Genomic DNA, 13,469 nt, shown 5'->3' with positions numbered 1-13,469 from the left:
TTCTATCCCTTTCCACTCTGTGTCTGTTGTTCGTCGTCTACAGTTTGCCCGTTTCTTTCTTCCCGGTCTTCGTCTCGTTCATCTTCCACGTTCTCTCGCTTCTTCTACGCTTCCTTTTTCCTCGGTCGCACGAAATCTCGCCGATTCCACAGTCAAACGCGTATATACGCTCAGGGACAGATTCTAATTTCAAGCAGAAGTTGTAACGATATCTTTGAAACGGTTGTATCGAATCGTTCAAAAATTTCCTTGCGTTCTTAGTACGAACGTCGATCAAATGATGGGATGCTTAAACAGATACTGCTTTTGCTTGGATATTAAAAAGAATCAAGTAGAAACGCGAAAAATTCGTTAATAAAATTTCTTCCTTCTTTCGGTGAGACAATAGGTAGAAGATTTATTTTTGGCTAATCGTAAATGTATTACGTTGTCCGAAAAGTTTCGTTCGTTTTATGAGGAAATAATAGACGCACAATGTTTTTTGTTTTATATTATTTTGTCAAATTACGTACGATCCATTTCGTTCTGTTGAGATAAACACCGCGACATTTCGCGGACTTGGTTTCACGTTTGTACGAAGGTGCACTGTTGTAAAAATCACGTTTGCGAAAGAAAGACACTTTTCGGACAACCTAATACCAACTGTCTTGTCTTCCTCTTTCGTTCCTTGGCCAGAAATTCGGTTCTCCTGCATCCATCCGCTTTCCAACGTTTATCTCGGCCGTGACGTCACACGACGTAGCGCACATGTTGCTACGTCGTCGGAAGAATCATTCGATTATGCAGAGTCGCGAGGGAATCGTGAATTTCACAGGGAGCTCCTTTGTCGCGTACTCCAAAGCTCCGTTTTCTTCGCGATTGCCCCTCTTTTATTGGGGACCTTGATGGCTCGTAGCCGCGTTACATCGAACGGACACGTTCACCGGAAAAACAACTTGAACGGAAGATAGCTGTTGAATGTGGAGAAGGAAATTGACAAAAAGGAGGAAAGTTGTAGTTTCTTTCACAAAGGGTGGAAAAGTTGTAGACTTTTTCAGTTTCTTCGTATAGTACGCCGGGTTTTCGAGTTTCGTTAAGAAGCTGCGAATTTTACTTGATGTTCCAAACAAAACGACTTAACGATTTCATTATGTATTTATTATAAATAATTTATATCTGACAGAATTACAGTCTCTGGAGTGACCACTGCGTTAATTTAAATTCGTACGTAAATCTTTTGAAATAAATGTAAATTCTGCAACTGTGTTCCAAATTTCCAGAAATAAATTACAAATATAGAGAAACCGTATCTTCGTTAGTACTCAATTATATGTAACGTGCAAGGCTTCGGCGAATTGCATCCTTAACAATTTGTTCGCTTCCGAGTTGCTTCTTTTCAGTGTAATTTATTTTAACCAGATCCGACCGCTCGGGAGAATTTCTGCAACTCAGACGTCGTTTTTATATACAATATTCTTTTAAGGCGAAGAAGAAGGCGGGGGATTTCAATTTTCCTGTCACCGAGCCCCGTTCCATCAATCTCGAGAACCGTGGCATCGAAGTGGAAAACGAACTCGATGACTTCCCGGTAAGAAGGCGTCTCTCCGAGTTACGGACTCCTTTGTGCACCTATATTCGATGCCTTGAAACAAAAAAAAAACCTACCACTTAACAAATCCTACTTGGAACTCAATGTTCCAAGTTTAAACAATTCTACCTTTCTTCTGCTATATTACTTTGGTACAAGAAGATTAAATTAGCTGTAACGATCCATTTTATACTCATAAAAATACTTTCATATCCTGGAGAATCGTCATCTCGAAAATTTTACATCGACGAAACATAATTACGCAATTATAACCGAGACGATTTGTTTAACTCATCAAGAACCAACGTTGCTTTAACCCAACGTTTCATCTTCACCTTTTTCTTTCTCCTTCCATCCGGACGCTACAACTGTATGAATCTTGAAGAAATTGAAGTATCCTATAGCATCGCGATAAAATATTTCTTGCTAGATCATAGTTTGTATATTCCTTTTTGTGTATCGGATGTGTGACGGCCCTCTTGCGATGTGTCTGTTATTTTAATACATTTGTTGTGTTTTTGCAAAACGACTTATCCCCCTCATTTTATTTGGTAAATACGTTTATACAATCTTTCGAAATGATCTCACTGCTTGGTCCCTAACGAGTTAATTAAAATTTCTTCGTTTGCAACATTATTTTCATAATTACCCAACGGCGTTCTGATGAACTCTGTGCAACAAAATATTATTCTCGAACGTCGAGTAAAAAATGATTGCCAGCTTTCATAACCAGTTGCCGAGGAGAAAAAACAGTCTCATCCGTCTTATTCGAGGAAATTGAGAGGATCGACATCCGAGCGGAATATCCAAGATCCTTCTGCTTGTTCGAGCTCGATCCGAAAGAAGACCGTCGAATATTCAATCCCGCGAGCAATTTCCATTCGTCCCGATGATTTCCCCGCCGAGATCGAGTTAATGAGAATATAATCTTAGTTGTGCGTGGTCTCGTTCGTTCCGTGCAGCCAATACTCTTGCCATTTTACATTCCGTGTCCTCCTTCGTTCCATCCGTTCTTCCCTCTGCGCTGCATCCGGTCCTTCCTTCCGCCAATTACTCTCGTCCCGACGTCGTCGACCGGAATTATCGTCGTCCCTAGAACGGATCCACCGACAGGACTTTTCCTGCCTTTTCCACCTCGCTCCTGGGCTTTGCCGATCTTGCCATTTTTCACGGATCTCCTCGCTACGTAGGAGAAGATCGTTCTCGTTTCAACCAGCTGCATAGGGTTTCGTCAGATACAGAACAGGAAGAGTAGTACGATGCCGCGATGGAACTTCGTACGCAATAAATCTGTTACCATAAGAGCGTGGATGTTTATGCAAATTTATATCCTTATGAATACGATTGAAGAAGCGGTGTCTAGGTAGAGATTTGTTTCATCTACTAAATGTTACAACGAGCACTGTACCTACTTTGCATATTTTGCATGTTTGCGTATTATGTGAATTCACGCGTATCTTTACGCCTTGCACAATTTTTCATCGTTGCAATCTAATTATTGTCTGTCATGCTAGGCATAATAAATCTACGAAACGAATCACGATATGTTTCGGTGGTTATTGAAAATTCCCTCGACTATCCAAATCCACTTTACGCAGTATGACGAGCTGAGAGTCGCGCGAGGTCTTTAATTAAGAGACAAACTAATCGACTTTCGCGCAGACGAACGCACATACCGTGGCAAACGACGTCTCGACGCCATCGTCGAATTTTATTATTGTCGCCAATTGACATACAATTCGAAAGACGTTGCCGATTATTAAACGGTGCATCATGGTCGTACAATGGCCCACCGACGACCGCACAGGAAGGCTTCTATCACCGTTGATTTAGCTTCATTACGATTTTTATTAATAATTTCACTAATTGCCCGGTTTGCCGAATTAATTGGCCGCGTCTGGGAACCGTGCAACATACGTTTCCGTCTTTTAAAGTGTGCCGCACTTACGCGATCATTAAAATCTAATAACATTTCTCCGTGATCGCGTCTGGTATCTGAAATTTTCCATTTACATAGATCGGCCTTGTTTAAGTTTAGAGAATAATCGAATTGTGACTCTCGACATTAAACGAGATGTTGCATAAGCTGTGTCAAGTTCTTGTTGGTTGTAAAGCACCAGTCATCGTTTCTAAGAAACTCTGTTACGAATATTATCTCTAAGATGTAGAATTACTTAGGCTCCAGCTGGCAGCTGTATAATTTAATCTTGATTGTGAGATGTTTTTGAGAATTAATTTTCTTATAACGAAGAGAGGACTGTGTCACGCGTTTTGGAACCAAATATCGTAATTCTTTTTTCTGTAAAAAAAATATGGAAAAATTCACTTTTATCTTGTATAATATTTGCTGAAGATCGAGCTTTATTTATTCTTTGAAGTAGCGTTTAGTCCTGTTCTATTATGTAATAATCTGTTTCGTTTGTTTTTACATAACGCTATGCCAGCTGATTTGAAATTACGTTTCCTTCCAAACTACAGCTAGATTACTTCAAATAGTTAACTTTAATTTTAGTTTCACTGCTATAAGAATATCTCCTCAACATGAAAATAATATAAACTTCATATAGCTAAATTGTTTGAAATAATGCAAAATTACGTAATACAAAGTAACAGTAAGGTAACAAGTTTGGAGAACAATTTTTTGACAAATCCATCTATCGTTGGTTATACACTTTAGGGAACACTCACGATCAAGCAGCTGCAACGAAATCGATGGAATGCCGTTCTCCAGGTTGCACCAGAACTTGGCTGGTAACCCGGCTCGATCAACGCACCGATAAAGCACGTCGCTGCGGTGGCTAAAATAAACCTTTGTCATTTTTTTTATTCGCACTAAATTAATCACCGCCGACCGGGAAATATTTCACCGCAATGCGAGATGTTTTATTATAAGATAACGACGAACGTTCGAAACGCGGCCCCCTCAGGAATATTCCAAATTAACTGATTTGATAAACGAGTCGCGTCCATTGATATACTGTTATTCGTTAAAACGCTCGAAACCAGAAAGCTGGAGAAAATTTATGCACAGAAATAAGAAGGTAAATGTTCCAAGACAAACATTCGCACATGGTATAAATAGTACCAATTTTTTAAGACCTTACGTTTTCAGCAATTACGGCCATTATTTTTATTATAAAACACAAAATTATTGTCCGATTAAACATGGTATAAATTATCAAGAATCTTTCGAAAGAAAAATAATTGCACTGTCAAACGACGAAGCCTCGAAACTTAGTTTTTCGGACAATACGATTCATCGTTGTGAATCTTCCAGATGAGTAGACATTTATAAGTTTCGTTTCACTTTCGCTAGATAAGAAAAGAAAACATCTGTCGTGATGCTTGAACTAAACGCTTCGATCTGCTCGGTTCACACTACGAATCATCGATAAGACTGATCTTTCCGAACTCTAGAATCAATGAACCATTAACAACTCGTCAATTCACCAAACAGAGCTCAACACAAACGAAGTATCTTGAAAAAAAAAAAGAAATCCATGAATAACTCTCTTTCACTTCAAATCAGCGAGAAGAAACCACTTCTATCGTCCAAACTCTTTTTTTTTCTCTCTTTCTCTCTCTCTCTCTCAAAACTACCCCCCCCTCTCAAAGCCTGAGAAACTAAGAACAGAAACTCGATTATGACGATGAGGCGAATCGATCGACTCGATTCCAGCGTCTGATTACGATGCCTCGATGTCAGCGGCGCGCGAAACAACGCGCAGGGATCGCTGGAATGTCGCTTAATCGTGACGGAAGGAATGATCGAAGTAAGACGTCGAAGGGGTGGCGACGGGTCGTAATTCGATTTGCGAATTGCTCGTTCGACGACGAGGTTCCCTCGGCCACGGTTGATGCCTCAACAAGTTGTATACATGTAATCTGACCCAGATCCTGGGGTCTAAGTGAGGTCTAACACGAGGGAGAAAAGGGAAAGAGAAGGTGGAGGAGAAGAAGGAGGATGAGACGGAGGAGGAGGACGAAAGAGACGAAGGAAGGAGGTCCGGAGGGTTCTTCGGAAGCAGACAAACAAAATATAACAGCGCGAGTTACAAGGAAGGATCCCGAGGAGATGAAGGGTCTCTGACTATCTCTCGCTCTCTCGTTCCAACGATCTCCTTGAAGAAGGAGAAGGAGAAAGGGTGTACCCTCTTGAAGCATGAATGGATTACGAAGAGCCGTGTTCATTCATTCGCTCCTTAGCGGCCTAGAAACCCACAAAAAGTGTATCTCTCGAAGCAACGGTGGCGTACCAGTGGCGTAGACCATGATCGCGGCCCTCTGGCTACCAGGCTGTCTTTTTGCTCGTAGCTGTGACTTTGCCCTGTTTGCGGAACGCTCACCCCGCCCCGGGGATAGTAATTGGGATGTTGTTAAATCGTTACGTGGGAAACGGTGGATGCGCTTCCCTTTTCGACGACCGGCTGCCTTGTAGCGGCTCTCTGTTTGACGAACCGGCTCGAATTGTCGTTTTCGTGGTTTGCACCGGATCGGGAACTCGTTCGTTGACGGTCAGCTGACAGGAAATGAGGATAGTTCTTGCAGCTTCTTAGTTTAGCGTGGAGCAGTGTTTACGGTTGTTGCGTTGTCTTTTTTTCTTCGTTTTTGTTGTCTTCTCTAAGTCTTTTCTATTCTTATAAACTTCCTTTAAATTACGAATACTTTTAAGATGAAACGTTAGAAGAACCTGTTTCACGATTGCATATATCGTAATTAATAGCGATCAGATTAAACGTAACGATATATTTCGCTCGATAAAGATAAAAGAGGGAATGAAAAGGTAAAGATTAAATCAGCAAGGGGATATTACGATACCTGAGTACCGGGCCTCTCTCGAATCCGTTACACGCGCGAGAACAGAAAGGATGATAAAGATTCGACTGCAAGGCCGAGATACTATTGAAGCCCGTTGACCCAGGTCGGTTTCCACCGGAGGCTGAAGTCGTGGGATTATATTCATGGCGCTTCGTCAATCTTAACCCGGCCTTGATTCGTCCATCAATCCATTTCTTTCGAAAGGAACAAGTCGTGAATTACTCAAAGTAGATTGTGAAATATTTGCATGCAATGGTAAAGTAGAATCGTTTATTTATCAACTTGTACACTGACACGTTTTAACGTTCATATAAATATATTAAATATCATTAATATTATCTTGTTGTATCGTAAAATGCATGTAATTATCAAATAACGAGTTTCTTTTTTTTTAAGTTATACTCGAAAAATGATTTTAAAGTCGTAATTAGATTAAAAGTCGAAGAGGAAACTAAAAATTATTAACGAAGAGTAAAAATTTTAATCGTATAGAATCGTGATATTCGAACTGATTTTAGCAAATCCCATATATCAGGCTTTCACATATTCTTTGTAGATAAAGAGACATTTTGACATATTACGTGAACGAGATTGAATTTTCTTTTCATAGGAGAATAGAAATACGTCTCAAGATTGGGGTCTACCCAGAGGAAATCATTCTTGAACCGTTAAATCATTTCCGGTTGGCGCCGATTTCTTGAAATTCTACAAGTAGGCTTCGCCATTTCCATTCACAATACGAACACACAACTTTCTTAAATCTTATTTCCAAGAAATTTCTACTACATCGAATATTCTGAATTATGTCTATTCGCCGCTTGTCAAATATATTTTAATTTTGTTTTTATAATTATAATAAAAATTCCGTTTATCTTTTAAACTTTCTTTTATCCAGTACCATGTAAGAATTGAAAAGATATCGATCTAGAAAGCGAAACGAAATCAAAGCGAACAGAGAAGCAAATATCGATCGTCGAATAAGTAGGAAGGTTTAACGAGATATCGTTAGGTTAGAAGGGAAGTGGAAGCCACGAGTTTGACCGACCTTTCTCAAACTTAGAGACCCATTGAGGAAGGAGGGCAAAGGTCTTTTAATGGAGACGGGAACGGAGAAAGACGGAAGGAAGAGATGGAAGTAAGAGACAAGATTTTGCGAAGGGTCGTTTGCTTTTTGCTCGTCTGAGATGTCGCCGGCAAATGTGCGAAGAAGCCATCTCTTCTCGCGCCGTTTTGCGCCTAATTGAAAGCGACAGTGACCCACTTATACCACCTATGCTACAGATTCTTTTTCTTCCTGCTACGGCGGACGTGCCGATCGTAAAAACTCGGCAACGACGACCTAACGGCTATTATTCGTTGTGTTCGACGACAGACCGCCTCACGAACCGTTCCACGATTTCTCTTCAGAGATTAGAAGAAACTACGAATTTTAGCCTACAGCCAGTTACAGAAGTCGATATATACCCTCCGAATTTGAAATATAAAAAAAAAAAATATAAAAAATAAAATATTTTCGATTTCCTTTAGTAAATCGAAGGCAGAAAATCGCTGCACGTAGATTTTTTAAACTGATTATATGAGTAATTTAATAATTCGAAGAATTATAGAACGAAGGATGTACCATCGAATTAATAAAAAATAGCGAGGTAGAAAAATAGGACGCTGATTGATCAGCTGTTTGAACTTTAGAACTTTCATTTATTGTATTTATAAAAAAAGAATTCATAATTGCTGTAATGATATCCAAGCTACTATGATGTCATAGAATTGCTAAATGTTAAATGTAAAATCTTTTATGCTCAACAAAATTAGCGATGATGCAATATCGTGATTAATTGCAATTGTTTGCAGCATTCTACCATCGAAGGATATACGTGGTCGTTTTTTTCTGTGGCTACGTACGGAGAGATTAAGCAAAACGCGAAGGAAAGATTTGCAAACACGAAACGCAGTTTCGGATAAAACCTCGAGTGAAATACAACTGTGAGTAGTCTCTTTGAAACGTCTAGCCTTTGGCCAGCAAAGCCGCAAATGGAGTCGATTTCTCTGAAACCGCAGTAAGAACGACTGCTATTGACATTACACCTATCCTAACACTTCAATTATTAGCGCTTCAAACGTTTATCTGCTCATATCCCCTTGAATGAAGGTATTACAATTGGACTAACGGACCGAACATGGCATTATTAAACGTAAAAAGGAATCTAACGATCCTTCGCATTAGCTTCATTTAAGGCGATTATGCGATACACGATTAATTCGTCTCCTCTTCTTCGCTTACGTAACCACGTACATATACGAGTTGTCTATAACGTATAATGTTACAAGCTTCAATCTATTCGATCTCGATTCAGAGATTTATCTTAAAATGTCATATTTATAGCTCCTCTTCTAAGATATATTCTTATAGATTTACATATATAGCTTCGACGGTTTGTTTCCATAAATATTAGGACTAGTTCGTATATTCAACTTTTAGAGTTTATTCCTTCTCTAAGGAAGAATTTTTTTACGTTTCTCCGAGCCTAGAATTTCACAAACTTTTCGATCGTAAGACCATTTATGGACACGGTGTCACCTTTCAATTCTTGTTACGCGCAAAATCATCTCCACTGAATACTCGCGTTTATCGTAATTCGATGGAAGAACGTTGGTTTCTAGTTTCCGGGAAAGAAGATGCCCGGTCCTGTTCCGCAACGTGGCAAGGGATGGAATCGTCTCGTGATCCAACGGACGATGTATCCGCGTACACGTCCCGGGGTAATTACTATCGGCCGGATAGGAAGAACGCTCGGTGGCCGTGCAAGCCAGGATCCGCGCTGACTTATTATTTCTTAGTGATTTTCTGAATTGCGCCGGCCACGAACGCGAGCAATGTCTTCGTGACGTAAACGAGATAATGGCGAGCTCTGCTCGCATACCCACGATGTAGACATAATGACGACGCCGGCTATGGGATTATAGTTCGGCCAGCAACTCTCAACCGCTCGTTCGACATCGTCTCTTTTAAAAGAACGACGATAGTGGAGTCGCGCTGAGCGCGCATGGTCTCGTTTCCCCTTGGGGCAATTTCGCGCGTTTGCCAGAGATACACGAATTCAGATACGCGCCGTCGGCAATTAGTCCGTCTAGCGAGATTACAACTGCGATCAAATTGAATCGGGACCTCGGCAATTATGGCAAATATAATAAGCGCGCTCGCGGCCGCCACGACCGGCCGTAATTACACCAAGAGAACGGGCCACTCCGTTCTTTTGTTATCTCAATTTTCAGTTACGCGCCGCTTCGATTCCGCTACGAACTCCTCTTGTCTGTTGCTGTCTAAACGATTTCGCGGGCCACGGAACTCGTGACCACGGTAAAACGGCGTTAGGATCTCGTTACGGTGGGGATGCGTTTTCTGACCAGCTAACGTTCTGACGAATAGACCCATTATCACAAATTTTAATAACGAACGTTTTAAAAAATAAAAATTGTTGACGCCACGTTTGGTGACTCGTGGCACCCTCGATGCGTTCACGCGAACTCGAGCCTCGAAGTTCGTAAACTAAATATCACGCTTCTTCTATAGAAAACGATCGATCGTCTAAAATAAATAACAAAAATTCTCGCAACTGCCATGTTCTTCGTATACGATCCTTTCGGTATATCTTCCTTTGTGTACGGTCCAGGAAGCAGTAAACACAGTTCCTTCGAAAGGAAACGTATCTTTAAAAGATCACGAATGCTCGACGATTCCATCGATAAGCCGTGGTCGTTTCGTGAGCAAAGCTAACACGAGACCGTGGAAGCAAAAGGTGGTAACGGGGAGGGTTGGCACCGAAAGACACACGAACTTGGGAAAAAGATAAGTACCTGTCGGGCATAACTTTCCTCTTTGGTCCGCCATTAGAGCAATTTGAACGTCTCTTCGGAGCCGCAGCGGCAAAAAAAGCCGATGAGTCGTTGCGCTAGACTGAAGAATGATCGGAGAGGCGCCGAACCGCTTTCCCCTCTTCCTCTCTGACTTTCAATCTTACACTCTTTCGACTATCTTCCTTCCTCTTGCTCGTCCTGCAGTCACGTATCCTTACTCGTCTCTCACACCTGAAAAACCTTCTTCCTCTCTGTCTAGCCAAGAACAAACTCCTTAACTCTATCTCTATTTTCTACCATCTTCTTCGTCCCCCGTTGGTCCAGCTCGCTCTTACAGGACTCGTTAGATTCACCCGGGGATTATGTTTCGTGCTATTATAGCTCTCTCCGGCGAGGAACACCCGCGCTTCTTCTCTCCGTTCTCTTCTCGCTTCTGTTCACCGTATTTCTTCTTCCTTTCTCTTCTGGTTCTTTCTCCTCCTTCGATCCCCACTGGTACGCAAGACATCGTCGTTTCTTCTGCCCACGAGGAGGCCCGGCGGCGCTGATTGATAAAATAGTTGGCTCGTCAGTGCTGAGTGCCGAATAATTGGTTTGTCAGTCAAAGGTGATCGCGTGAAAGGATAATGCTTGTCAACGGGAACGGCCGCGACACGCGTAGTGCGCCGCTTTTTCGTCCTCACCACGCCAAAGGTGATCTTCAACCACGGAAAACGTACAGCCAAAAACGATGCCTTGCTCGGTATACCAATTGATCGCTCAAGGTTCTCTCTCCTATCGTCGGATACGAGTGATTCACTCTTTCGTCGTCGTGATTCAGTTTTACATACTACGCGTTTTGCAGGACGTGTAGTCGTTGCTTCGTGTTCTGCATCTTTCAAGGAAATAACGAGGCGGAGTAGACGTTTGTCAAATTGCGCGGTGGAACATGTTCTTTAACTATATTCGACTGTTAATTACGAACGTGCTACCGATACAGTTTGATCGGCGAAAGAAACTTACGCAGGTAACTAGTTCGTTCCTCCGAAATCGAACATTAATCGTAGCAAAATTAGACTTTTCACGGAGAATAGAGCAGATCAAACTTCTGTGAAACTAATATACGGAATTGGCTGCCCTCCGACGATAAAGTTTCAGCGTATATACTGTCTTTAACGCGATGTAGTGATCGATGACTCACTGGATTCGATAAAAAGGAAAGCGACAAATTAGAAGTTGAAGAAGTCAATAAACGAACAGTTCGGAGCTATATCGACCGACAAAGTAACCGGAGGGTGTACATCATCGTTCAGCCAGGTCCGAGCGGCGTCATACTTTCTCATGAAATCATTTTTAACATTCTCGAAACGGTGACACCGCGTAAAGGAGAAGGGAGAACAGAGAGAGAGAGTGAGAGGAGAATGGAATGGGGTATCTCGGCGATTTTGAGCAGTACAAACATCAATTTCGGTCCTGGGGGCGTGCAACACGGGACGCAAAAAGAAAATCTCGAAACGGACGTAGATCTCTACGTGGGATCAGGTATATCCTGGAACAGGCCAGCAGCTATCCGTCTCGGTCCCTCTGCAGAATGTTAGAAGATATATTATACTCGAAGAGGGTGGTAACACTTGTTTGATTCAATTCCAGGAACAAGCTCCGAGGCGCCCGTTCAATTTTTCTTCCGCCAAGGGAACTCCCGCCTCTTCTACTTGCGTACGCGTATATATGTATGCTGTCTATGCATGTGTGTATACGCGCGTACACACCGCCGTCCCCATAGCTCACGACACGGATTCGAGGTCATTACAGAAATGTGATAAGAATATGATGTCCGCTATATAAATCTCTTGGCAATTGATCGACCTTGATTGCAGGGAATAACCATTTTTCTTCGTTGCGTCCGAGGCGCTTCTGAGTGAGTAGTATGGTTTATTGAAGGGTTTCGCTTCGTGTTTCGACTGTTTAATACGTTTACTGTGTAAGATGTGGATCCAAGTTCGTAATACGTAGTACTTTTAGATACATATGCGTACAATATTGACGAATACAGGATTTTTATTAGTTATTCATTCATCAGTTAACTCTTATGTAATTCTTCTTTCGTCGACATACAATTATAACTGAACTAAAAATCTATTATCGCTTCGATTCAATTAAAGGTTAATTCTTATATCTAATTAAACGTTGCTCATAATTGACCAAATATCGGAAACAATGGGACAAAGCTTCGGAGATAAGCGAGTTATTGCACTCGAACCGATTGGAGTTTGAATTACCAGGGTCAATAGACGGTCGATGCAACCTGTTGCGATAAAGTTGTTCCGGCGTTCACATCGAGTCGAACGAGGACGCCAGTTGAACGAGGTCACAAGGAATAAAGTTGTCGAGACACAAGCTCAGGAACACGATTCCTTCGTATGATCTCCCACGACTCGAGACATCTTGCATAGAAGAAGGCCAAGGAAAAAAAAGAAGGAAAAAGAAAAAAGAAGAAAAAAGAACAAAATAAAGAAAAAAAGCAATCCAAATAAAAGAATGAAAAGGAACGGCCATAGAAGCAGATCAATGGGTCAACCTGTCGCAATAAAAATCTCCTGGCTACCTGAGTAAAGCGAAGTAACGGGGTAGGTGGCAGTTTAACCATCGTGTTCAGGATCGTCGGTGGCATAATCAGGATGCTAGAGTAGCGCTACCTGGGTGTCGGTGATGGCGGGGGCTGAAAGGAGCGCCATCGAGGAAGGAAGGAAGAGAAGGAACGCGCGTGATGTCCGCAAGAAAGCGAGGTAAAAGGTGTCGCGGTCGGCCTGCTGCATGCGGGCACGCGTTAGAATCCGATTGTGTCCCGGAAGGGAAGAAGAAGAAGAAGAAGAAGAAGAAGAAGAAGGGCAGGTAAAAAAAAAGAAGGCAAGTGGAAGAACTGCGGTCTCGGAGACGGAGACGGAAAAAAGGGCAGTGGGTAGGAAAGGAGAAGAAAACGGAACGGGTGGCCGGCCAAACGAACCCTTCCTCCCAACTCGACCAGCCCCGCTGGACTTTAATTCCTGCTATTATTGAAATACGTGGCCGCCACGTGCCACGGGGCGACTGCTCTTTCCTTCCTACCGTTTCAGCCCACAGCGTCAAGGGAGAGTTCTGCACGCGAAAATCGGAACGCGCACACACGGTTGGAATGTGACTTGCCGCTCGAGGTATACGTATACCTGAGACCCCCTGGATGCTCTTCCTCGAGGATAAACTTTCTTCGTTG

The 13,469-nt window shown here is 42.1% G+C and overlaps 1 long non-coding RNA gene across 2 annotated transcripts; it reads left to right on the top strand.

Annotated features, from left to right (window-relative positions):
- The first annotated feature begins 11,236 nt into the window (after positions 1 to 11,236).
- LOC139995630 (uncharacterized) lies at positions 11,237 to 12,764 on the top strand. Of its 2 annotated transcripts, none has more exons than XR_011802022.1 (2): positions 11,237 to 12,137; positions 12,511 to 12,764. It is a non-coding gene; the product is annotated as an uncharacterized lncRNA (long non-coding RNA). The 2 variants fall into 2 exon arrangements; XR_011802021.1 differs by having other exon boundaries at positions 12,502 to 12,764.
- The last annotated feature ends 705 nt before the right edge of the window (positions 12,765 to 13,469 follow it).

This window comes from Bombus fervidus, chromosome 16, assembly GCF_041682495.2.
Source record: "Bombus fervidus isolate BK054 chromosome 16, iyBomFerv1, whole genome shotgun sequence".
NCBI classification, from domain to species: domain Eukaryota; kingdom Metazoa; phylum Arthropoda; class Insecta; order Hymenoptera; family Apidae; genus Bombus; species Bombus fervidus.
Note: the sequence above shows the minus strand (reverse complement) of the source record. Positions and strands in the feature narration are given on the sequence as shown.